The sequence below is a fragment of the Cinclus cinclus genome, chromosome 5 (genome assembly GCF_963662255.1).
Source record: "Cinclus cinclus chromosome 5, bCinCin1.1, whole genome shotgun sequence".
Taxonomy (NCBI): Eukaryota; Metazoa; Chordata; class Aves; order Passeriformes; family Cinclidae; genus Cinclus; species Cinclus cinclus.
The window spans coordinates 2,517,353-2,529,246 of NC_085050.1; positions in this window are offsets into that span (position 1 = coordinate 2,517,353).

The following is an 11,894-nucleotide window of genomic DNA, read 5'->3' on the forward strand; positions in this document are numbered from 1 at the left end:
CTTAAGCAACACCCCAACACCACCAGATGAAGGGGCAGGTTTAAATCATCATATTAAAGCAAAAATTGATATTTCATAGAATCACAGACTGTCTTAGGTTGGAAGGACCTTAAAGATCACCCAGTTCCAGCCCCTGCCACAGGCAGGGACACCTTCCATTAGAGCAGGTTGTTCCAACCTGGCCTTGAGCACTTCCAAGGAATTTTTCCAGCCCATCTCAGTACTGGCACCCAGGGAAGGAAGCAGACAGCTCTGCTCTGGCAATTCCACTTTTTTTTTTTTTTTAATGACAAAATCTTCCATGTAGAGCACACAATTTCAGAAGAAAGCAGGACTTGAAAGATGATATTACAGAAATGCTTTAATCTGTGAGGAGCCGGATCTCCCTTGCAAACAAGTGTGGAACTGGGGGAGTTTTAAGGTCCCATCCCACCCAAACCATTCTGGGATTCTACATCCAGCCTGAGGGAGGATGACACAAATACAGGTGAGATCCACATCCTGTGAATGCTGGACAGAAACATCACCTGGTGTTGGATTTTTTTATAGGAAGGGGCTGCAGGCATGGTGGTCTCAGAACTTTTATTTCAGGGCATCATCTTCTTTACAGGGAGATGGTGAAAGCTCAACAACAACAGCCAAAATTTTCTTTGTTACAAGAAGGTCTTTTTAAAAGATTTTTTTAAAGGTCTTTTTAAAAGATTTTTAGCCAAGAGGATACTATTAAAAGCTTACGGGCATTTTTATTAAAGGTACATGTACACCTTGCTTTTAACAATGCTTGCCTGCTGTTAATTTAAAAACAATGGATAATTATTATTAAACTTACATCTTTCAACTATCTTGCTTAATATTTTCTCAGGCCTATCTCTACACAGCTTCTTGTCCTTGCATATCTATATTCTTGCATTCTTCTATTCTAAATTTTGCTTTCACACAGCTCCTGAGAGTTTTCTACCTTTTCTATTTCCCACAACCTGGGTGGGCAGGAAAACCCATGCTGGAGCTGGTCCCTGTCAGAGTCAGGAGTTGTTCACACCACCACACCTAGAGAAGCTCCCAGGATTTCTGTGCTAACTCTGCCGTGTTCCAGCATCCAAGGGCTGAATCCAAGCCCTGAGCCTGTCCCTCCAAGGGGGGGGCGCAGACTGTTTATTAATTTATTTATTATTTTTATACCTTTTTATTGTTTCCCAAGCTCCGTGCTAATTTCTCTTAATTTAAATTACATATTTTATTTCTATTACCACTGTGCAGATTCTGGCTTTATGCTGACAAGGTCTTGAAGTATCCAAGGATCTTTTCACTCTTCTCCCAGCATTTTTCCACCCCTAATCCCAGACTATTTCCTGGCTTGGACCAGGGCAGCCAGCAGCCCTGCGTGTTTTCCTGCTCCTCCCACCAAAAACAGGGACCTTGGACAGCAGCACCAGGACTCTGCTTGGCAAAGAGCTGCCCTAGCAATTAAAAAAAAATAAAAATTCTTTACAGGCTGCAGTGTGTGCTGTGCTAGGGGGTAGCTGGAAACTCCCAGCACTTGCTCCAGACAATGAAAATTAACTCCTTCTAGGTGATGAGAAAATTTGAGAACCTTATTTGGAGCCAATTTTCCAGCTTCTTTTCCTTCACATTTCCAACCCTTTGAGCATGATCAGTGGTCTGTTAGCACAGCATTTGGGACAAGAGGGAGGCAGAGAGTGGCCAAGTGCCAGACACTTGGTGACAGTGTGTGACAAGGCAGCCTGAGCTCGTAAATGGTGAGCGTGGCTCGGGAGGGCTCTGCTCAGAGCCTGGGATGTGTCTGCTCAGTGCAGACAATCCAGATGTCTTTGGGCACTTCCAGACTGTGGAATGCCTTGGTCATTCTGCTCCCAGGACACAGCTTTGGGCAGGCGTGTGTGCTGGGATGAACGTGGCCAGACAAAATGCAGCCACGTCTTGGGAATTGGTAAATAAAAAGGAGAATAAAAAGGTATTAGAGAGTGTCCAAAGGAGGGCTGTGGAAATGGGGAATGGTTTAATGGAGAGGTCGCACCAGGAGAGGTTGGGGTCTCCTGGTTGGTTTAGCCTGGAGGAGACTGAGGGGACACTCACTGGTGTCCGCAGCTCGTCCTGAGGGACAGATCCAATCTCTGCTCCCTGGGACAGGGGCAGCACCCAGGGAAGGGCTGGAGCTGGGTCAGGGGAGGTTTATTTTGGGTATCAGGGGAAGGTTCCTCATCCAGAGGGTGCTGGGCACTGCCCAGGCTCCCCAGGAATGGGCACAGCCCCGAGGCTGCCAGAGCTCCAGGAGGGTTTGGACAATGCTGCCAGGGATGCTCAGGGTGGGATTGTTGGGGTGTCTGTGCAGGGACAGGAGCTGGATCAGTGATCCTGGTGGATTCCTTCCAGCTCAGGACATTCTGTGGTTCTGTGGTAAATTAGAAGCAATAAGAGGTCATGAGTGTGGTCCTAGGATCACCTGTGGTTTCCATCAGTCTTAACTTCACATTTCCATGCTCCTTCCCATCCCAAGGCCATGTGCAGGTCCCCTAAATGAGAATTTAAACCCTCAGGTAGGGGTGGTGTGGGAGTGTGTTGGACCTGTTAATTTGGGAATTAACATTCCAGGATCTTTTATAGAGAGCTTTGGGAGGGTTTTTTCATCTCTCCTTAAAGGCTGAAGGGGAAATATTCCCGATAACAAGTGCTTTTTCCAAGCATTGCATTTCTATAGCATTGTCAAGAAAAGTCTGGGCTACATATGGAAATGGAGGCAGCTCAAAGGAAACTGTTCTGGTTGACTCTCCTTGGAGACATTAATCAGAGTTTTGTGCTGTCACTTCTCAAGAGCCACTTCTCTGCTGTATCTTCAAGAGACATCAAAATGCCAACAGCCCCGAGCAAGAACAGATCCTGTGTGGAAACAGAGGGATGATTCCCAGAAATTTTGTTCCTGGGATGCAGCCTGAAGGCTCAGCACCCTGGGGACCATCCAGGCTCACCCAGCCCTGCCTCCTGACCTGGGCATGGCCTCCTTGGCAAAAAAATCCATGGGGAAACACCTCAGACAGCTCTTGGGATAAAATTTGGAGCAGTCTTGGCTCTCAGAGCCAGCTGAGGTTCCTAATGTGGTGGAAAAGTGTTGGGAGAAAGGTGGAAAGAGCCTTTGAGACTTCAAAACCTTGTCAGCACAAAACCAGGAGTGCAGAATCTGCATGGTGGCAGTGGAAATAGAAATATGTAATTTAATAATAAAAAGCATTTTTCTCTTGGGCACCCAATATAGTTCTGGAAATTAGTCCTAATCAGAAAATCTCTGGCACCACCAGATTTTAGCCCTAAAACCTTTCAACAGTTATTTCCCACAATGCAAGGTTGTTTTCTACCAGGCAAACACCCCACAATACATTTCTGAGAAAGGATCTAGGGTTGTTTCTGTGGTTAGAAAAATGATGGCAGGAGCAACAGAGATGTAACAGAGAAAGTAAAAACATCCCTGTGAGAAAAAGCTGCCAGAACCAAAGATCAGGGGAAGAAAAAGCCAGCAATTCCAGATGTACTTTTGAAATCAGTTTCCACCTCTGCTTTTTATTTTTTTCTTTTTTTTTAATACAGCACATCCTTCTTATCAAAATCACTGATATTTTTTTAAAGCCTTAAGGAAAATACATCAGCAAAGATGAGCTACCAGAGCCTAGGAAAGAATAAATCTGTTCAACCATCAGCAAACCAATGCATCAACACCATCCCATTTTTAGGTTTAAATTCTATTATCCAGTGTCCTCAATCCTCAAAATGAGCTGCAATTGGAGCAGAAACTCCAATAATGTTTTGCAGTGAGTGAAAAGGGCAGACCTAGAGGTGAGCAAGTCTTGGGCATGGCCACTGCTGTACGTGGTTGCCACCCAAAACAGGGAAAATTTATATATATTTGGGAATAAATATTCCCAAAGCAGGGGATATTTCAGGCATGTCAGGCCTGGAGAAATATTATTCTGGCAGCCTCCCCACGCAGGAATTGGCATTAATTGGTGAAAATTAACTTTTCTCCTGCCACAACTCACACAGAGATCAGCCCAACCATCCGCTCCTGGATTGAGGAATTTGGGAATGGGTTCAGGCCATCCCAGTGGGCTTTGTCAGCACAGCTACAGGGATTTGGGGAGTGAAAAGGAGCTCAAAGGCCTGAGCTGCTGTCCTGTGGAGTGGCCACACTCCCTTTCTTCTCCTGGGTCACATCACAGCACGACAGAGCCATCTCCTCCCAGAGCCCATTGCCAGGGGAGAGCTTCAGGATCTCAGCTCTGTCAGGGATGGTGTCTAGACATCAAAGACCACGTGTTTCCTTGAATTTCTTTCAGGCAGCACCTCAAAAGGATTTGGACCTGACTGGATAGAAAATGAGCTTCTTTTGCTTTTCACAGCCCCTGCCAGTGATGCATTCCCAAATCCTTGCAGTATTTGGACACACGGCTTATCTCCACTCATCTCATTTCCAGAGTCTCCAAAACACTTCACCAGAATTCACAATTCTCCATGGACCACAGGAACAGGTGGAAATGTTTAATTTAAGATTACTGACCATGCTTAGGGAAATGGCACAATGCTCCCATTGCAGTTGCTGTGGAGAAATAAAGTTGGGAAGTTATTTCCTTGACCAAACAGAGATGTCTGGTAGGAATGAGATTAATTTCACCCTAAACAAGCTGTTTCTTTCCAGACACAATAAAGAGAGCCTGAGGGATTTGCTTGGAGAAGATGGCAGTGCTGGAGGTATCTGAATTTGATCTGAATCCTTTCCTGTGTAAAACTCTGCCAGAGTTGGAGCTGTGTCTTGGAAAGCTGAATCCAAACATTTGGCAAGATTGCCAAGGGCTTTGACCCAGAAAATCCCACACTGATAAGAACTGCTGTGGTCTGTGTGAGTGACACCATTACAATCAGACCCCAAAATGGGTTAGAAACCTTGCAATTCCTGACACAGAAAATTAGGGGGAAATAATGAGCAAGAGGAGGCTCTGAGGGCTCTGAGGGCTGGAGCTCCTTGTTATGGACACAAGTGGAGAGAGTTCACCTGGAGAAAAAAATGCACCAGGGAGACCTTGGAACTCCTTCCAGAGCCTAAAAGGGCTCCAGGAGAGCTGGAGAGGGATTTGGGACAAGGGATGGAGGAACAGGACACAGGGAATGGCTTCCCACTGCCAGAGGGCAGGGATGGATGGGATATTGGGAAGGAATTGTTCCCTGTGAGTTCCTGGCACAGGGTGCCCAGAGAAGCTGTGGCTGCTCCTGGATCCCTGGAAGTGTCCAAGGCCAGGCTGGACACTTGGGCTTGGAGTAACCTGGGATAGTGCAAGGTGTCTCTGCCCATGGCAGGGGCTGGAATGAGATGGGATTTAAGGTCCCTTCCAACCCAAACCACATAATATGGGTCTTCAGTTTGAGGGCAAAGCTTTAAGTATTTCAGTTTTTGCTGGGAGCTCTCCAAGGGTCAGAGCTGGGATGATCCAATGCAGGAGATCCCAGTGTCCATCCTGCCCCAGCTGGGTCTCCTGGGGATGTGGCAGGAGATAAACTTGGTTTTCCACTCCTCTGCCCACCTCCTTGGGCTGAAGTGGCCCTTTAGAGCAGTCTCCTAGTTTTAATTTGAGTGTGACAAGAGCATAAATGCTCAGCTGGACGTGGAGAAGTCCCCAGAGGGGCTGGGGGAACCTCAGCCTTCCTTCAGCTGACCCAAAAGAAACATCTCGTCATCTTTTCAGGCTCATTACTGGCAAATTTAACTTGCTCAGCCTCACTAATATGACAAATCAAGGTCAAGGCTGACCTGGGAGGGTCCAAGGACCTCAAACAAGGTCATGAGGAGAGATCTGTTTTAATTCAGGGATTAAAATAAAAACACACGCTCGCAACATCTCGCACGCCACCAGGACTAAGTCAGTGACACTTCAAAAATATCACAGCTTTTGGAAAGCTGAGAAGACATTATTTGGGATTTAACCAGAAAACATCTCTCTGACTGACACGATGCCACCAGCTGATGGGAAGTTCAGTTCTCTCCCCACCCCCCAGTGTCCTATAAAAATAAGTGATGGAGAAAAAACAGAAAAAAAAAAGAAAAAAAGAAAAAAAGAAGAGGGCATAGTGAGAAATCTCTTGGCTGTCAAAACATCCATCAGCAAAATGAAACACAATGTGGACACATCACACTTAGCACTTTTGTTCTTTACTGCCAGAACCAAGGCAGAAATGTTCCAGTTTAGGATCTGGACAATAAATCAAACAGCCAGCCTTGGAAAACTTCTTCTGAGCACTGAGAAGAATTACCTTGATACCTACAGAGATGAGACCCACTTACATCCCTCCAAAGCTTTTATTAAGGCTTTTCTTTGCACTTGTGCTATTTTTTTCCTGCCTCACAATATCTCACGGCAGGTGGGAAGGAGAAAAAATAGTCTGCAGCCTGGTAATTAACTAGGTTTGGATTTAACTCCACAAATTACAGCGAGATGTGACTGTCTCAGGTAGTTCTAATGCTCCAGTCACTGTCACACCTCTCTGCTCTTCCCTGGCTGATGTGCCCAGCTCCTTTTCCCCCTGCCAGGTGTGCAGTGCCATTATTTGCATTCCAGAAGAAGGAAAAGCAGGGGGAGGACTGGAGGGACCCCACAGACACCTTGTTACACACCACCTTTCTGGGCATATCAAGAACCAGCTCCCCCCGTGGTTTTTTATCCCCTCTCAGGAGTTTTTCAGCCCCCTCGCCATCCCAGCCTGGGTTGTTTCACCACAAGGTGAAGGTCTGAGCAGTTTCCAGCTTGGCAGCGAGACCTTTCCAGGAGGTGACTTTTTGTTTTTAGCACTGATTTCCTTCACTCCCTGCTCAGGATATTTATAGAGAGCAATAATACGACGTCTTAGATTTCACTGTCAAGGCAGGATGAGGCAAAAATTCTTTTTGTCTCCTCTAACAAGAAAAATTCTTTGCTCCCCTGCCATTCAGTAGCTCCAGTCTGGATCCACTGGTGGATCCAGGAGAGCCTGGTCACAACTGGATGTGCTCTTCCCATGAGGTCAGAGATGCTTCCTGGACCACCACAAGTGGCTGGAAGAGGAGGACTCCAGGTGGGATTTCTTTAGGAGAAGCCCTCAGGGATTTTGGCAGCTTCAGCACCACGCTGGTATCTGGTCAGCAATTAGTGGGATAATCAACTTGTCCTGAAATTGATGACCAATAGAGCAGGGAAACATCTCCTTTCTGGGGAGCACCTTCTGTCCCAGAGGTGCTTAAGTCACGTTTGTAACTCTGAAAATTCTCTTGTGTGATAATGTACTACAAGAATACGTACTGATGGAGTAGGGGGGAATGGATTTAAACTTCCAGAGGGCAGGGCCGGATGGAATATTGGGAAGGAATTTTTCCCTGTGAGGGTGGTGAGGCCCTGGAATGGATTTCCCAGAGAAGCTGTGGCTATCCCTGGAAATGTCCAAGGCCAGAGCTTGGAGCAGCCTGGGTTAGTGGAAAGTGTCCCTGCTCCAGGGGTGGAACCGGATGATTTTTGAGGTCATTTTAAACCCAAACCATCCCATGAGACACATTAATGTGGGCAACTGGTGTCCACGGCACTGGAACAAACTGGAAAGGGAGGTGGGGGGGACTGCTGCGCCCACAAACTGCTCCTCCAACAGATATCCAGGCAATCTCCTCGACCTCCTTGGCCTCAGGAATTCGAATTTCAAGCCAAGCCACCTAAATTTAATGTGTGTCTAGTCCTAGATGCTGCTGCTGTTGGTGCAGCTGGGCTGTGCACGCTTCCAGCGCAGGGGAGATCCCAAAAGGAAAACTTTCCAAGGCCCATAGCAGATCCAAAAAAATTCCCCTTCCTTCCTGCGTAAAGCCCAGCTGCAGACTCTGAGAAATCCAGGGGAGGAGTGTGCCAGCCACACACCTTAGGGTTTTTTAAGGAGGGTTTTGGTTCAGAGAGAGCCCACAAGAAGGACTTTCACTAGGGGAAGTTGTGCTTGTGTGCCCCACTGCAGCCAGAGAAGGGTCTGGAGCTGCCCTGCAGCCCTAGCTTCACCCAAAAATCACCCAAAGCTTTCTCCTGGCTCCCATCACAGCCAGGGCTGTCCCTGGATGTGCAGCTCTGCAGGAAAGGGAACGTGAGGACAAAGGCAGCTCAGCCAGCATCTCCTCCCCTGCCCAGCCTTGCTGCCTCTCCTGGGACAACTTCACTGCTGGAAGGAGACCCCAAAGCTGCTCCCACCTCCAAAACCCCTCCAGACACACCTGCGGCAGGTGAAACACCCACGCTGGGGAGTGGGAAGGTCACCTCAGCTCTCCACCAAGCTGCACTTAGGACACAGTGCCATCCTGAGTAGTTGTTACACTCCCTGAGCTCCTGTTTCACCTCTAAACCTGAGCCTCTTTTAGCTCCTCTCCCTGCTTTTTTGGGGGATAAGGAAGAAAAGATCATATCCAACACCAGAAGTTCCAGTCAGCTCCCAGTAAGTCCTCACTGAGATGTTTCTCCTTCATTTCAGTCAGGTCTGTGACCTGTTCTGTGTGACCTGGCCCAAATGACAGTCACCATTTGTTAAATATCACCAATGGATATTCCAGGAATTCCACCCACAGAGGTGGAAAAAATGCTTTAAAAGCCAATAAAATAAACACATGCTGCATGAAGTGACAGGCAGAATAATCTAATTGTTTGGGTTTTAAAAACAAAAGGAAAATCCATCATCTGCTGAAAAGCAAGAGATGTCCCAGAACTCTGTTTGCTATTTGGTATAAATGTCTCTTTGATGAGCCCTCTTGTTTGTTTGCTGTGTAGCCCACTCGAGTCACTCCATCTCCAGCTCAAATTGCATCTGTGTTTCTACTTGAGCAGAAACACGAGTCACCTTGGAAGGAGCAGAGCAGAAAATAATTTCTGCACATAAAAAAAAAAAAATAAATAAATAAACCAACCACAGGCAAATGTCTGAACGGTAACCAAGGAACTGCTATTTCCCTAAAACCAACTTCAAGTCTCTGTGCTCTCTCACCAGGCCAAAAAAATTGTTCTTTTCCTGGGATTAAAGCAGCTCTCCTAAATGAGGCTGGCTATGATTGACGCTTTAATTGACTGGCACAATTTCATGCTTTAATGACTCTGGGCTCCTCAGTTTAGCCATGAATAAATTTAATTGTTAAGTCCTTGCCTATAAATCCTCCTGCCTGGAAGTTCCTCTTTTCCCTTTAGGATGGAAACTCGGATTAAGGAGACTCACCCACGTGTCAGGAACTGGCTGCTGTGATGTGCACATCCCCTGCTCACCAGTTGCCCCAGTTGCTTCCTGGACCACCACAAGTGGCTGGAAGAGGAGGACTCCAGGTGGGATTTCTTTAGAAGAAGCCCTCAGGGATTTTGGCAGCTTGAGCACCACGCTGGTATCTGGTCAGCAATTAGTGGGATAATCAACTTGTCCTGAAATTGATGACCAATAGAGCAGGGAAACATCTCCTTTCTGGGGAGCACCTTCTGTCCCAGAGGTGCTTAAGTCATGCTTGTAATTCTGAAAAATCCTTTGTGTGGTAATTAAGGGGAGAATTTTGCACTGATATATCTCCTTCTGTCCTCTTTTTCCTGTAGGTTTTAACCCTGTGGGTCTGCTCTGCCCCCTTTTTCCCTGGTTTATAGGATCTGGTAGTAAAGCAGGGTGAAATGCAGCTCCCAGGCAGGATCCACTTTTCAGGCTGTATTTTTAACTTTTCAGTCATTTTGCTTTTTTACATTTTCTCTCCCTCTTGTGTCTAAATCTCTTGATTTAAAAATCACAGCTGGTTCCTGGACTAATCACCTTTTTTTTTTTCTTTTTCTAGAAGTGTCCTCCTCCTTCAGCACCTTAAGTCAGGGATACTCAGATTCATAACAGGTCGCAGAGAAAAAAAACTGCAGCTGAAAATTCAAGCGAGGTTCAGCATTCAGTGAAAATTCTGTGAATCTATCACTCTTCAGGGGCTTCTGCTTTCCCATCCCTGTGTCACTGCATGGAACAGGATCACTCAGGCACCTTTTAGTCTGGAAAAACTCATCTTCTCCAAATAAACCTTTGATTATGTGAGAAGCATCCCCGTTTCAAGGATTTCCTCACCCAACTCCTTGCTGCTGCCCCTTTTTCTGCAGGGAAATGCTGGGATGCCTGAAAACTCCCTGAGTTCATGCCCATGGCAAGGAGGATGCCCTGAAGATGCTCATGGAGGTTTCTGGCTGTTGGTGCCTCATTCAGTGGATTATTGGTTTCTCCCAGATGAGCTGGAGGAAAAAATAGATAAAAACTATGAATGGGCCACTTCTGCAGCTTTGAACTGGGACTTTGGAGTCCTCCCTTGCAGGGGATGCTGTCAAATACAGCTGAAAAAAGCCCTGCCAGGAAGGAAAGTCCCTGATCAGCAGCTCTGCCTAATTAAAGGATCTCGGTGGGTCACAATTCCTTGCTCCTTGTGCCAAAAAAGACCCAGCAGAGATGGATAATTCATTATACCACCCTACCCAGCACTTGGCAGACCACACCTGAAGTATTCCAGGTGTGTCCAGGTTCGGTGCCTGCTATTCCAAAGAGATGTGGACAGGCTGGAGAAGGACAATCAAAGGACTGGGAAGCTGCCACATGAGGAAAGGTTGAGAACGGGGTTTGGGGAGCCTCATCCCCATGCTTCAGTGCTTAAAGAGTGGCTGCAAAGGAGATGGAGATTTTCCTTTTATGAGGAGTCACATGGGAAAGATGACAAAGAATGGAAAAGTCACTCCTGGGGAGGTTCTGATTGGTTAAAAGAGGGGAAAAGTCCACAGAGAGAACAATCAGCCCCTGGAATAATCTTCCCAGGGAAATGGGAGATTTTCCCACTTAAAGGAATCAGCAGGACATGGTGCTGGACCATCTTGTCAGGACAGTACTTTTGCCAAGAAAGCTTGGACCAGATGACCCTTGAGGGCCCTTCCGACCTGGAATTCTGTGATTCCATGAAAATCTGGATATGATTCAGCTCAGCTGGTGTTGTTTTACTGCCATGAAACCTCTGCAAGGTTTCTCTTTGGTGAGCATCAAAGCACCGGCAGATGTTGAAAAAAACAGATAATCAGTTCCCGTAAAAATAAATTAAATACCATGATTGCTTGCTAATATATGGGGATTTCATTTTTTCCAGGATTCTCCTTCTGTTATAGGAAAAGGTGAGGTGAAACTTCATCTCAAAGCTAAGCCTTCACCATGCCAGTCCTAAATTTAGATCTTGTCCCTTTTCTTAATGAAAAGCAAAGCATGAAGGTGCCATAAATAGAAAAAATTTCTTGTTATTTCTGCAGCAGTGCCTGATAGCTTTTAATAATTAGCACAACCTTCCATTTCATGTTGGCCTTTGATGAATCAGAATATCTCTGGTATGAAAAATTGCTCTCCTTCAGCAGATGGAGCAGTTTTGTGGGATGCCAGGGGCTGGGAGGAACCAAGAGGGATGGATGGATAATTGGATGAGCCCAGGGAGGATCCATCATGCAGCCAATGTAAATCTCAGAATCCCAGATGGGTCAGGTAGGAAGGGACCTCACCTGGTGCCACCTCACTGCTCCAGCAGGGTCATCCCAGAGCACTTGGCTCAGGATTGTGTCCAGAGGGTTCATCCCATCGAGTTCCTGGGTGTTTTATACCATGGGAACTCCTCAAGTGTGCAGAGGACTTCTGCCCTGTTCAGATAAGGACAGGTTTGTTCAAAAGGGACCCTGAGAAGTCCCCCCAACCCTCCTTGGAAAGGCCATCCCAGGGAGGGTCTGATGGGGGGGGGGGATTAGTAGGGATTATCCTGAGTGACCTGCGTTGGACAAATGCTGACAATTCTGCTTAATTTCTTTGCAGAAAAACTCCTGGGG